General features: G+C 40.7%; 1 pseudogene; it reads right to left on the reverse strand.

Annotated features, from left to right (window-relative positions):
- Window positions 1-1,072: 1,072 nt before the first annotated feature.
- LOC115148376 (NLR family CARD domain-containing protein 3-like) lies at window positions 1,073-2,865 on the reverse strand (annotated as a pseudogene).
- Between the last annotated feature and the right edge of the window lie 9,961 nt (window positions 2,866-12,826).

Here is a 12,826-nt window from a genome sequence, read left to right on the forward strand (position 1 = left end):
GGCCAGAAGTATACAGAATAACACCAATAACAAAGGGGGTCTGATCTTTGTGCCTCTGTAAATTTCTCATTCATCATCATTAACAATTTATTCATGATTATTCATAATCATGGTAGCATCCACATGAATGTAGAAGTGTTCAGAAACATCTTCTATTCTTACTGACAATACAAGTGAAGTGACTCCAAAATGACAGGACATTATTCACCATTCAGTTTCTATTAGGAAAAACATCCAAAACACAACCAAAACTAACTGAAAATGAATTCAACAAGTTTGTAGAATCACAAGCTTGATGTAATCACTGCAGGCATGGAACATGGGACAAAATACTAAACTTATGTCTACTTTAATACAATATAAGTGAATTTGTCCAAATAATTAAGACGTCTTCAAATGGGAGAACTACGTACAGAAAGTGCTTTAATTTCTAAATGGTAAAACAGATATGTATGAAAATACCCTCAAATAAAAGGTGACATTCTGTACTGTCACCTAATATGAAACATCTCAAATCCAAAATGCTGGAGCATAGCACCAAATTTAAAACTGTAAGCTTCACTGTCCAAACACATATGGTGTGGACTATGTGTGCCTGGTAAACACGTGGATCTGGTGAACAGTTATCACTTGTTGACCAACTACAGGAATACTGACCTCAGAGTCTCCAGTCTGCAGTGGGGATCCTCCAGTCCAGCAGAGAGCAGCTTCACTCCTGAATCCTTCAGGTCATTGTTACTCAGGTCCAGCTCTCTCAGGTGTGAGGGGTTTGACCTCAGAGCTGAGACCAGAGAAGCACAGCCTTCCTCTGTGACTCCACAGCCTGACAGCCTGACAAAGAGATCATCATGACTTCACAAACATCCTGTTAATTTAACGAGTAGTGTAGAAGGACAATGGCAGATGCATTTGGTTTATTCTCTCAAACAACACATAGATTCTTCTTCCGTCTCCTAGAATTGTATGGTCATATTGTTATAATAGATTGAATATCTGATTCAATATGTTGTTCAATATAATATTATATACATATTATAATACATATTTTCTCTAACTGAATATTTCTTCCTGATGATAAGTTCTTAAATGTCATTTGATGTACTCACAGAGCAGCTCTGGAGGCTTTGACCACTGGCAGCAGCCTCAGAAGACCTTCCTCTGATCTGGAGAATTTCTTCAGGTCAAACACATCCAGCTCCTTTTCTGAAGTCAGCAACACAAAGACCAGAGCTGACCACTGTGCAGGTGACAGGTTGGGTTCTGAGAGACTTCCTGAGCTCAGGAAGCTTTGGACCTCCTCCACTAGAGAATGGTCATTCAGTTCATTCAGACAGTGGAACAGATTGATGCACCTCTCTGGAGAAGGATTCTCCCTGATCTTCTTCTTGATGTACTTGACTGTTTCTTCATGGCTCTGTGAGCTGCTTCTTGTCTTTGTCAGTAGACCACGTAAGTGCTTCTGATTGGACTCCAGTGAGAGGCCCAGAAGGAAGCGGAGGAACAGGTCCAGGTTTCCCGTCTCACTTTGTAAGGCTTTATCCACAGCACTCTTGTAGACAGTAACTTCAGGCTTGTCTCTGAACAGCAAAGAAAATATACTGGACTTTGTTTGCTGTTTGTCCATTAGATTCTCATTGTTGTTGATGAATGAGAGGAACACATATACAGCAGCCAGAAACTCCTGAATGCTCAGATGCACGAAGCAGTACACCTTGTCCTGGTACAGCCCACAATCCTCTTTAAAGATCTGTGTGCACAATCCTGAGTACACTGAGGCTTCATTGACATCAATGCCAGCCTCTTTCAGGTCTTCTTCATAGAAAATCAGATTGCCATTCACAAGCTGTTGAAAAGCCAGTTTTCCCAGTGACAGAATGCTCTCTTTATTCCAGTATGGACCTGTCTCTTCTTTCCCAAGATACTTTTCATTCTTCTGTTTGGTATGAAACACCACAAGGTGTGTGTACATCTCAGTCAGAGTCTTGGGCATCTCTTCTCTCTTATGTTTCAGCATGTGTTCGAGGACTGTTGCAGAAATCCAACAGAAGACTGGAATGTGGCACATGATGTGGAGGCTCCTTGATGTCTTTATGTGTGAGATGATTCTGTTGGCCAGGTCCTCATCCCTGAATCTCTTCCTGAAGTACTCGTCTTTCTGTGGGTCATTGAACCCTCGTACCTCTGTTACCTGGTCAACACACCCTGAAGGGATCTTATTGGCTGCTGCAGGTCGGGTAGTTATCCAGAGGAGAGCAGAGGGAAGCAGATTTCCCTCGATGAGATTTGTCAGCAGAACATCCACTGAGGTTGACTCTGTGACGTCACAACAGATCTTGTTCTTCTGGAAGTCTAGGGGCAGTCGGCACTCATCCAGACCATCAAAGATGAACAGAACTTTGTACTTGTCGTAGTTGGAGATTCTTGATTGTTTGGTTTCCATTGAGAAGTGATTAAGAAGTTCAATCAAAGTGTGTTTGTCCCCTTTCATCAAATTCAGCTCCCGGAAAGGGAATGAAAACACAAATTGAACATCCTGATTGGCTTTTCCTTCAGCCCAGTCCAGAATGAACTTCTGCACAGAGACTGTTTTTCCAATGCCAGCGACTCCCTTTGTCAGCACAGTTCTGATAGGTTTGTCTTGTCCAGTTAAGGGTTTGAAGATGTCGTTACATTGACTGCAGTCTCTGGTCTTGCTTGTTTCCTGCTTGTTGTCTCAATCTGTCTCAGCTCATGTTCATTATTGACCTCTCCTGTTCCTCCCTCTGTGATGTAGAGCTCTGTGTAGATCTTATTGAGAAGTGTTGGGTTTCCTTGTTTAGCGATCCCCTCAAATACACATTGAAACTTCTTCTTTAGATTAGATTTGAGTTCACGTTGGCAAATCACAGCAAGCTCATCTGAATGAAGAAATAACACAGAGGATATTAATATTACGTCTGTTTTAATAACTACAGTATTGTAGGACTGTTATAAAGTTTTAAATTATAATAATTTATTCTCTTAACTGTCTGTATAAATGTGTAAATGTTTTCATAATGCATTACAGACTGGTGTGACTGATTATATTATTATTGGTATTATTGATGGTATTATTAATGTTTTCTCTCTCTCTCTCTGTCTCTCTCTCTAAATTAATCAACACAACACATCCCTGCTGCTACTTGACGAGGTCACTAGGTGTTGTGTTAAGGCTGCTACAATATCATTGAGTCACACAGCTACTTTAGCTGTACTTTAGCTACAGCTTTTAAATGTTATAAAACAGCATTCAACATGAGGCAGACAGATCTTACATTTCTCCAGTGTGTCAGCGAGCTCCTTCTGGTTCATTTTCCTCAGGACGTGCAGTGTGATCTTCAGAGCCCCCTCTCTGGCACTGCTCTCCTGCTTCTCATCTTCAGCATCCACCACTTCCTCATCCTGCTTCTGACTCTCAAAGCCTTCTGGGAGTTCAGGACTAAGAATCCTCTTGAACATCTTCAGCTCGTTCTTCACAAATGTCATAATTTTCTCTTCAAGCAACTGAAATAAATAAAGTAAATAATTTAAGCAAGAGAAGAAATGCTTTCTCATCAACACATTAATGAATGATTGACAGATCAACTTTACTTGAGGTAAACAAAAACAATGTTCATAACAGGACCACATACGCTGTATATAGAGTCCAGGTCTGTTTGATGACTCTGGGAAGGACTGACCACTGAGAATCTCTGACTCTGATCTCTCCTGTTGGTTTCTGTGGACAAAACATGAGATTACATCTCCTCATCCAGGGAGCACACACACACACACACACACACACACACACACACACACACACACACACACACACACACACACACACACACACACACACACACCACACCACACACACACACACACACACACACACACACACAGGGAGGGAACGTTGTGTTTGTTTAATATTGTTTTAGGACTATATAAATGGACTAAAGGATTAGCCTATGGATTATGAAAACAACAAAAAGAAATGTGAAAATGGGGAGAGGAGAAATGACTAGAGACAGTGTTGTTTAACTCACTGACCATGACCCATGAGTTCTTCTTACCTTTGTTCAGTAGAAAAGTCTCCCTCTCTAAAGTCTATAAGACGACCCATAGACCAGTCACTCTTCATGGACACACAGCTGGGAACAGGGGAGGCTGGTCTCTCCTGCTTGATTGGTCTTCAACACAACAGAGACAAACATTACATCTCTCATCTACTCTGATCTCAGATGGGAAACATATGAAGAGTTCCAAAACGCAACATATCACTTTCCAGAAATGTTGGTAAATTAGCTTTTTTTGTTTAAAGAAATTATTATAGAGGTGTGGTTTTTCCCTATCTAATCATGGCATGGTGTTGTTCAATGACAGACATGTATTTGTTTAAAATCTATCACTTCATGGTATCATTTCAAAGACACATAATCATATTTCTTTACAAAATGCTATATATCTGCCTCACTGTCAAATGTTACCGACCGTTTCGATCTTATGTAGCAAAATTGTGTTTTTTACATTGGATAAAAGTGGACACTCAGAGCTAGAAAATTGTATATCATACACTACAGTTGAGGAACAATGGGAAAGATGATAAACTTGTAACCTCACTTTTGAGAAAAAGGGCCTTTGAATGTTTTGGTACCTACTGGAGAGCTCTTCTTTGTCTACAGAGCAGATAATGTCACCCATCTAAATAAATAGTTTTTATATATATAATTAACTAAATGTATGGTGTTTTTGTTTTATGTCAGTTTAATTGTTTGTTATGCTATAAACATTTTATTTTATTATAAGTGGTAAAAGGAACAAATTGTTTTTATATTTTGCAATTCTGAGTAATTACTACTTTAGTAAGGAATTACACATTTTTCAGCACTACTGCAGTTGTTACATAATTCCAATAGATGGGAACATAAAACCACAAATGAAATTTCAGAAGATTAGTTTAGTTCTCCCTGGATACACCACCACTCCCCACGCTACTTTCTGTCCCTTTACACACTGCTAACGCAAGAGGAAGGACTGAAAAAGCATTTAACAGATTACTGTGAACTAATATAATGATGATTCATGTTTATTATTACCTGTTTTATGCTCATGTTTTACACTTCATTAATATAACGATTATCAATAAGCCTGAACATTAATTCAGTCATCTCTGGTCTAGAAAAACGTATTTTCCCAGTACATTCATCAACCAGCATCCACCTGCTCTGCCTTCTCGCACATGAAGTCAACTCAGCCCCGCTAAACAGCTGGTGTCTTCACTTCACTCTCACTCGCCTTCTCAAGGGGCATGTCGAGGTAAATTTACTAACCGGGAGGGTTGAATGATGTCATTTATTGGTGGGCTGGAAGACGCTCTCTTGTCTTTCTATTCCGAGGTTGTTTACTCACAATATCAAATATTAAGATGATTTTTTATAATAATCATGTATACTGAGGTTGAGGTTCTGATAAGTGATTATTTACCCGGGGTTCAATACCTGCTATAGTCACTATTATTTTCTCTCCCAAAAACAACACAGCCCTAATATGAGATATATAGCTAACTAAAGTCATGTTAATGAGTGACCATTTTAGAAAATCATGGGACATATAGTCTGTGGTTGCAGAACCCCTGCAGTACCTCCGCAGACCCCGGATTGAGAACCCCTGATTTAGCAGATGCTCTTATCCAGAGAGATTACAGTAAGTGCATTCACCTTAAGATAGCTATTTATTTAGGAAATAAACTAAATCAATTCTTCATAAAATTGTCATCTTCCCTCTTAGCTTTGGTGTCATGTCCCCCAGAGAGATGCATTTTGGAAGCAGGGGCCCCCTCCTCTCTCTCCCCAGAGAGACTCATTTTAGAGGCAGGGCCCCCCTCCTTCCTCTCCCCAGAGAGACTCATTTTAGAGCACTGACCCCTGTAAACAGAGATCCAGCATGTTGGTTGTGGTTAACACACTGACAAGTAAACAGAGATCCAACATGTTGGTTGTGGTCAACACAGTGACAACTAAACAGAGATCCAACATGTTGGTTGTGGTTAACACAGTGACAACTAAACAGAGATCCAGCATATTGGTTGTGGTTAACACAGTGACAACTAAACAGAGATCCAGCATGTTGGTTGTGGTTAACACAGTGACAACTAAACAGAGATCCAGCTGTTAGTTGTGGTTAACACAGTGACAAACTAAACAGAGATCCAGCATTTGGTTGTGGTCAACACAGTGACAACTAAACAGAGATCCAGCATGTTGGTTGTGGTTAACACAGTAACAACTAAACAGAGGATCCAGCATGTTTGGTTGTGGTCAACACAGTAACAACTAAACAGAGATCCAGCATGTTGGTTGTGGTTAACACAGTGACAACTAAACAGAGATCCAGCATGTTGGTTGTGGTTAACACAGTGACAACTAACAGAGATCCAGCATGTTGGTTGTGGTTAACACAGTGACAACTAAACAGAGATCCAGCATGTTGGTTGTGGTTTAACACAGTGACACACTAAACAGAGATCCAGCATGTTGGTGTGGTTAACACCAGTGACAACTAAACAGAGATCCAGCATGTTGGTTGTGGTAACACAGTGACAACTAAACAGAGATCCAGCATGTTAGTTGTGGTTAACACCAGTGACAACTAACAGAGATCCAGCATGTTGGTTTGTGGTCAACACAGTGACAACTAAACAGAGATCCAGCATGTTGGTTGTGGTTAACACAGTGACAAACTAAACAGAGATTCCAGCATGTTGGTTGTGGTTTAACACTAGTGACAACTAAACAGAGATCCAGCATGTTGGTTGTGGTTAACACAGTAACAACTAAACATGTATATAAATATATTTTTAACAACTTTCTCTTTTACTTCACTACATTCATGAAGAAAAATGATTGTACTTTTTACTCCGTTACATTTTCCCTGACACCCAAAAGTACTCGTTACATGTTGAATGCTTAGCAGGACCAGAAAACGGTCCAATATGAACACTTATCAAGACTGCCTTTGATCTGGAGGACTCACTAAACAGAGAACATCCCTGGTCATCCCTACTGCCTCTGATCTGGAGGACTCACTAAACAGAGAACATCCCTGGTCATCCCTACTGCCTCTGATCTGGTGGACTCACTAAACAGAGAACATCCCTGGTCATCCCTACTGCCTCTGATCTGGAGGACTCACTAAACAGAGAACATCCCTGGTCATCCCTACTGCCTCTGATCTGGAGGACTCACTAAACAGAGAACATCCCTGGTCATCCCTACTGCCTCTGATCTGGAGGACTCACTAAACAGAGAACATCCCTGGTCATCCCTACTGCCTCTGATCTGGAGGACTCACTAAACAGAGAACATCCCTGGTCATCCCTACTGCCTCTGATCTGGAGGACTCACTAACCAGAGAACATCCCTGGTCATCCCTACTGCCTCTGATCTGGAGGACTCACTAAACAGAGAACATCCCTGGTCATCTCTACTGCCTCTGATCTAACAGACTCACTAAACACAAATGCTTCATTTTTAAATGATGTCTGAGTGTTGGAGTGTGACCCTGGCTATCCGTAAATTAAAATAACAAGAAAATTGTGCCGTCTGGTTTGCTTAATAAAAGGAATTTTAAATTATCACTACTTTACTTTTACTATTAATGCTTAAGTATATTTTAGCAATTAAATGTACTTTTGATACTTATTTATATTTAAAACCAAATACTTTGACTTTTACTGATGTAGTATTTTACTGGGTGACTTTCACTTTTAATTGAGTCATTTTCTATTAAGGAATCTTTACTTTTACTCCAGTATGAGAATTGAGAACTTTTTCCACCACTGTTGTAACATTCTAGAGACATATGAGCCACAGTTTCAACAGACATTTTGTAACTGCGTGGGCTACAAAGTTACTTTCAGTTTCATATCAAGAAATAAAGCAACGGTCACTGGGTGAATTCGTTTTGCGTTGCCCGGCTCCCCGGGTGAGCAGAGTTTACGCATTTTAGACCATCCCATTGTTCCTTAAAATAAAACTCCACTCACCTGTAGCACCGGGCCATGCAAAACGAACTTCCCACTGTCGCAGGGCACTGAGACACAGAGTTCTAAACCCAGACGCGTTTCTTCAAGACATCTCTCTTACATTATTTTAGCTAAACATATAATTTACTGGAAACCAAGTTTAGCTGTGTTTTTTTTCCTCCAAATGTGAGTTACTGTAGGACTATAATAATTGTTAACAGGCCTACAAACCCAAAAGGTTTTAATTTGAGAATGTTCGTTTGTATGTTTCAAATATTAAACTGTCTTAAAATATTTAATGATTAGTTGAATCAGGTGTGTAAGTGCTGGTAAGAACAAAAGTATTGAGAAACCCTGAGATAAACATAAAACCATATAATGTAAAAGCTCCTCCACCATCTTTACCAGACGTTTTACTGATAACATGTAGACCTACTGATTAGTTTCCACTTTGAAAACTGCTGTCTGTCAGCAACTCAGCTCAAGTAGCAGTTCTACTAACTAGTAATATCTCATTCCAGGTATTTATTCTCTTACTCTGTCCATTAGAATAAATTAATATTCAGAAATACTTACTTTATTATTTAATTTAATAATTTTTATTTTATACTTTACTTTACCCTCAAAACACCAGTCTCAACGTCAACAGTGAAGAGGCAACTCCGGGATGCTGGCCTTGTAGGCAGAGTTGTAATGAAAAAGTCATATCTCAGACTGGCCAATAAAAATAAAATATTAAGATGGGCAAAAGAACACAGACACTGGACAGAGGAACTCTGCCTAGAAGGCGAGACGTTGAGACTGGTGGTTTGTGGTTATTATTCAATGAAGCTACCAGTTGAGGACTTGTGAGGCGTCTGTTTCTCAAACTAGACACTCTGATGTACTTGTCCTCATGCTCAGTTGTGCATCGGGGCCTCCCACTCCTCTTTCTATTCTGGTTAGAGCCAGTTTGCGCTGTTCTGTGAAGGGAGTAGTACACAGTGTTGTATGAGATCTTCAGAAGGAGTCAAGCACTCCTCCAGAATCTTTTCATTTTTCTGCATCTCACGAATGTTCTTGTTTGTGATCCAAATACCTCAAACTTAGATTAGTCTGTCCATAACACTTTTTTCCAATCTTCCTCTGCCCAATGTCTGTGTTATTTTGCCCATCTTAATCTTTTCTTTTTAAACGGTCTTTACTGTTGACATTGAGACTGGTGTTTTCCGGGTATTATTTGATAAAGCTTCCAGTTGAAAACTTGTAAGGCGTCTGTTTCTCAAATTAGACACTAATGTACTTGTCCTCTTGCTCAGTTGTGCACTGGGGCCTCCTATTCTGGTTAGAGCCAGTTTGCACTGTTCTGTGAAGGGAGTAGTACACAACATTGTACGAGATCTTCAGTTTCTTGGCAATTACTCGCATGGAATAGCCTTATTTTCTAAGAACAACAATAGATTGATGAGTTTCAAAAGAAAGTACTTTGTTTCTGGCCATTTTGAGCCTGTAAACAAACCCACAAATGCTAATGTTCTAGATACTCAATTAGTCTAAAGAAGGCCAGTTTTATTGCTTCTTTAATCAGAACAACAGTTTTCAGCTGTGCTAACATAATTGCAAAAGGATTTTCTAATGATCAATTACCCTTTTAAAATTATAAACTTGGATTAGCGAACACAACGTGCCATTGGAACACAGGAGTGATGCTTGCTGATAATGGGCCTCTGTACGCCTATGTAGATATTCCATAAAAAATCTGTTTTCCAGCTACAATAGTCATTAACCTCTTGGGTATGTGGGACGTGACTGTCTCAACTGCGGGACACACTATTCAACAGCCAGTGAAATAGCAGGGCGCCAAACTCAAACAACAAAAATCTCATAACTCAAATTTCTCAAACATACAACTACACTGCTCAAAAAAATAAAGGGAACACTTAAACAACACAATGTAACTCTAAGTTAAGCACACTTCTGTGAAATCAAACTGTCCACTTAGGAAGCAACACTGATTGACAATAAATTTCACTAGACAACAGGTGGAAATTATAGGCAATTAGCAAGACACCCCCAATAAAGGAGTGGTTCTGCAGGTGAGGACCACAGATCACTTCTCAGTTCCTATGCTTCCTGGTTGATGTTTTGGTCACTTTTGAATGCTGGCGGTGCTTTCACTCTAGTGGTAGTATGAGACGGAGTCTACAACCCACACAAGTGGCTCAGGTAGTGCAGCTCATCCAGGATGGCACATCAATGCGAGCTGTGGCAAGAAGGTTTACTGTGTCTGTCAGCGTAGTGTCCAGAGCATGGAGGCGCTACCAGGAGACAGGCCAGTACATCATGAGACGTGGAGGAGGCCATAGGAGGGCAACAACCCAGCAGCAGGACCGCTACCTCCGCCTTTGTGCAAGGAGGAGCAGGAGAAGCACTGCCAGAGCCCTGCAAAATGACCTCCAGCAGGCCACAAATGTGCATGTCTGCTCAAACGGTCAGAAACAGACACCATGAGGGTGGTATGAGGGCTCGATGTCCACAGGTGGGGGTTGTGCTTATAGCCCAACACTGTGCAAGACGTTTGGCATTTGCCAGAGAACACCAAGATTGGTAAATTCGCCACTGGCGCCCTGTGCTCTTCACAGATGAAAGCAGGTTCACACTGAGCACGTGACAGACGTGACAGAGTCTGGAGACACCGTGGAGAACATTCTGCTGCCTGCAACATCCTCCAGCATGACCGGTTAGGCGGTGGGTCCGTCATGGTGTGTTGTGGCATTTCTTTGGGGGGCCGCACAGCCCTCCATGTGCTCGCCAGAGGTAGCCTGACTGCCATTAGTTACCGAGATGAGATCCTCAGACCCCTTGTGAGACCATATGCTGGTGCGGTTGGCCCTGGGTTCCTCCTAATGCAAGACAATGCTAGACCTCATGTGGCTGGAGTGTGTTAGCAGTTCCTGCAAGAGGAAGGCATTGATGCTATGTACTGGCCTGCCCGTTCCCCAGACCTGAATCCAATTGAGCACATCTGGGACATCATGTCTCGCTCCATCCACCAACGCCACGTTGCACCACAGACTGTGCAGGAGTTGGCGGATGCTTTAGTCCAGGTCTGGGAGGAGATCCCTCAGGAGACCATCCGCCACCTCATCAGGAGCATGCCCAGGCATTGTAGGGAGGTCATACAGGCACGTGGAGGCCACACACACTACTGAGCCTCATTTTGACTTGTTTTAAGGACATTACATCAAAGTTGGATCAGCCTGTAGTGTGGTTTTCCACTTTAATTTTGAGTGTGACTCCAAATCCAGACCTCCATGGGTTGTCAGCACATTCAACTATGTAAAGAAAAAAGTATTTAATAAGATTATTTCTTTCATTCAGATCTAGGATGTGTTGTTTAAGTGTTCCCTTTATTTTTTTGAGCAGTATATTATATCCCATTTTAAAGACAAACTTCTCGTTAATCCAACCACAGTGTCCGATTTCAAAAAGGCTTTACGGCGAAAGCATAGCATTAGATTATGTTAGGACAGCACCTAGACAAGAAAAACCACACAGCCATTTTCCAAGCAAGGAGAGGTGTCACAAAAACCAGAAATACAGCAAAAAGTAATCACTAACCTTTGATGATCTTCATCAGATGGCACTCATAGGACTTCATGTTACACAAGACATGTATGTTTTCCTCGATAAAGTTCATATTTATATCCAAAACCCCCATATTACATTGGCGTGTAATGTTCAGAAATGTCCCAAAACTTCTGGTGAATGAGCACATCAATTTACAGAAATACTCATCATAAACGTTGATAAAATATTAAACTGTTATTCAAAGAATTATAGATACACCTCTCCTTAATGCAACCGCTGTGTTAGATTTTTAAAAAACTTTACAGCGAATGCACACTTTGCAATAATCTGAGTACAGCGTTCAGACACGAAACCAAACCCGCCATTTTGTTGAGTCAATAAACTCAGAAATAATAGTATAAATATTCACTTACCTTTGATGATCTTCATCAGAATGCACTACCAGGAATCCCAGGTCCACAATAAATGTTTGTTTTGTTCGATAAAGTCCTTAATTTATGTCCAAATACCTCCTTTTTGTTCGCGCGATCAGTCCACTCCTCCAAATGCAGGAAGCAAAAAAGTCACGCCGAAAAGTAAAAAGAAGTTCTATTTACGTTCGTAGAATATGTCAAATGATGTATAGCATCAATCTTTAGGATGTTTTTAACATAAATCTTCAGTAATATTCCAACCGGACAATCCAATGTCTTCAGAAAAGAAAAGGAACACAGCTCACACTCACTTGAGGGCGCACCTCTGAGCTCATGTCATTTCGTCACTCATCTGACTCTTGTTCACTCAATATTCACAGTAGAAGCATGAAACAACATTCTAAAGACTGTTGACATCTAGTGGAAGCCTTAGGAAGTGCAAAATGAACCCTAAGTCACTGTGTAGGCAATAGGCAATCACTTGAAAAAACTACAACCCTCAGATTTCCCACATCCTGGGTGGATTTTTCTCAGGTTTTTGCCTGCCATATGAGTTCTGTTATACTCACAGACATCATTCAAACAGGTTTAGAAACTTCAGAGTGTTTTCTATCCAAATCTACTAATACTATGCATTTCCTACCTTCTGAGCCTGAGTAGCAGGCAGTTTAATTTGGGCATGCCTTTCATCCAGACGTCAAAATACTGCCCCCTACCCTAGAGAAGTTAACAATGTCTACACTGTATTTCTGATCAATTTGATGTTATTTTAATGGACACATTTTTTTACTTTTCTTTCGAAAATATGGACATTACTAAGTGA

This window comes from Salmo trutta, chromosome 15 (genome assembly GCF_901001165.1).
Source record: "Salmo trutta chromosome 15, fSalTru1.1, whole genome shotgun sequence".
NCBI lineage: Eukaryota > Metazoa > Chordata > Actinopteri > Salmoniformes > Salmonidae > Salmo > Salmo trutta.